Genomic DNA, 2,864 nt, shown 5'->3' with positions numbered 1-2,864 from the left:
AAGAAATAACCATCCAACGTCCATTTTCTCCCCCCTCATTAATGCCTGCACATGCACGCATTAAATTGGGGACGTGAAAATTCCACAGACGCCTGCAAGAAGATGGACTAACATTTTTATAATGTTATCCTTGCTGAAGAGAGCAGATCGGTGGAAGAACCGAACGTGAACAACAAGGAAAAGTTACGGCTGCTTCCTGGTCACCTGTTCACACTAAAGTCGGTTGTTGCCTATAAATAAGCAAGGATCCTCGGCTTAAAAGGGGGAGCTGGGAGAAGAACGAAAAAATTCACTGGAGAGGTTCGTGAGAGCTATTAAAAAAGAGAGCCTGTGTGGAGACACATGAGTTGAGAGAAAAAGGGCAGAGAGACGGGAGGTGGAGAGAAAGAAAAGCATTCACTGAAGAGATTTTGTGAGAGCTATTAAAAAAGAGAACCCGTAGAGAGACACATGAGTGGAGAGAAATGAAGAGATTAAAAAAGGAAGAGATGCTCGTCAAGAGAACCAAGAAAAAATGAAGTCAGGGGGGAAGTGAAAGGAGGGAGGAGGAGATTAAAAGATAGAGAGTCTGTCAGAAAAAGAAAAAAAAGAAAGAAATCAGGTACAAGAGCTGAACAGAAACAGAAAAAGTACACTGAAAAGAAGAGAAGCGAGAGAAAAGAAAAGCAAAAAAAAAAAAGGGGAGAAGAAAGAACAGATTCTGTTCTTCTTCTTTGCGAGGCTTCGCCGTCAACCCCTCACGGCCCGCGCTCGCACCGTCGCGCCTCCACCTCCGCCGTGCACCGCCTCGCCTGCTGTGTGCACCAACCCACGGCGACCCGACGCTGCTCCTTCTCCGCCCGCTGCTGCTGTCTCGCCGCTCTACCGCTCCTCCGCCAACACTGCTGCAGACCCGCGACACCAGGACCGGAGGCCGAGCCACCACACGCCCGAGCGACTCTACCGCTGCTTCTGCTCTGCCCGTAACCCGCAGCAGTCGAGCCCCTGTTCGTCGTCTCCGAGCGCGCCACCGTCTCCGCCCGCCACCGCTGCTTCTGCAAGCAACACCTCCGCAGCCGCGAGCACCAGCAGTTCGCCCACCACCGCTGCTGCAGCCCAGCCCTGTCGCCTTCTGTGAGTCTGCTCCCTGTGTCTGCTCAGTCGTGCAGCAATCCGACCCCTGCTGCCCGACGCTGGTCACCCCCGTGCGAACACCGCCATGCCTCCGCCTCTGCCCGCCACCAGCAACGTCTGCAACTCCACAGCGGCACCCAGCCGATGCCCAGCAGCCCGCGCCGGCGTTGCTCTTCGCCCGAGCACCAGCAAAGACCATCCCGGACACTCCGCAACTAGCATCCGCCTCGCTCGTTGCTCCGCCGAGTCCACCAGCTCTCCCTCATGAGTTGTTGCGCCCGAGCTGCCCCCACAAAGCCCGCGACGAGCTTGACCCGAAGCCGCTGTTGCGTTGCAACCGCCACGCCCCGACCCCCGACGCTAGCGAGTCGCACGCCCTCTCGCTTCTCCCGCACCGGCGGTGGTTGCCGCTTTGCCGCTGCTGGTCCGTGTTTGTTGCCACTCGCCGGAGCTCCGGTTGACGGCGAACCATCACCGGCGCAGAACCCACCACCACAGCCACCTTCCTTATCCGCGCCGAGCCTCCATCGTGGTCTACAAAGTACTCTTTCGTTAAGGCAAATTTGGAAAAATTCAAATTAGGTAGGTTTATTATATTTTATTAGGTAGAATTATTTCGTTATGTTATTTTTAATATTTTGTCCCTTTGTTTGAATTAGTCCTTAATGCATGTTTGAAAATCCCCGACTTACCACATAATTCGCAATCGCACAATGATTTTTTATTTCATCTATAAGGCTTTAGATGAAATAATTACTTACGCGGGAATAAAATTGATATTTTGGTCTTTAAGGCTTAAGATCAATTTATTGATTTTATTAGCGAAACAACCATGGAGGATTTGGTATCTTTTAATTGTTTTGTTTATCTCAAAAATACAAAAAAATTGCATTTGCATTCCATGTAGGTTAGAATTAGGTTTATTTCATGTGTTATGGTTTGCATATTAAGAATAGGAATTTTATTTCGAATATAAAAAATAAGAAAATCAAATCGATCAATTTAGGTTGCTAGTTTTAACTTAGGTTCCATGTTTAATTACTTGGCAATTTTTAATTTCGAAATTAATACAAAAACATTAAAAAAATTAGAATTTTGGCACTCTTTGCATATCATTGCATTTTAGGGTAAAATTTCATATAGTTTAATTCTAGATGATAGTTTTTTAATTAAATGAAACTTTTAGATAGATTGCATTTTAGTTAAGAATTTCTAAATTAGGATAACATTCTAGTTTAAATTAGGATTTGGTTTAACCTCATTCCTAATACAAATTAGATGATATCTTAATTTAGACAGATAATTTTCACATTTTTCTAATTCCGAATTTCATGAAAAATACACAAAAAAGATGTCTTAGAATAAATTAGTTTTATTTTCTAGGATAGATTGCATGCTTATTAAGAAAACACAAAAACATAGCATTTGCATCATATAGTTTAGGCCATATTATCATGTCATATTATTCCATGTTAAATTAATAGTATGCATTGCATAAAGCATGATTTTCATTAAAAAAAGTGAAAACCAAAAAGAAGAAATTGCGTATTAATTAAAAATCATATCTAGGATTGTTGATGTGAATTCTGATTTAACCTTGCAGATGCTTTCGTTGTTACGAGGTAAGTCCCGCAATTTATTCATCGCTTTCTTGGGTGTTAAATTGGTGGTTTGCGCACCTGCATGATCACCTCACATGTTAGGAAGATAAATTAAAATCAATTCAAGCTGCCTGCAAAAGCATTTTTGAA

This window comes from Eucalyptus grandis, chromosome 1 (assembly GCF_016545825.1).
Source record: "Eucalyptus grandis isolate ANBG69807.140 chromosome 1, ASM1654582v1, whole genome shotgun sequence".
Lineage (NCBI taxonomy): Eukaryota > Viridiplantae > Streptophyta > Magnoliopsida > Myrtales > Myrtaceae > Eucalyptus > Eucalyptus grandis.
Note: the sequence above shows the minus strand (reverse complement) of the source record.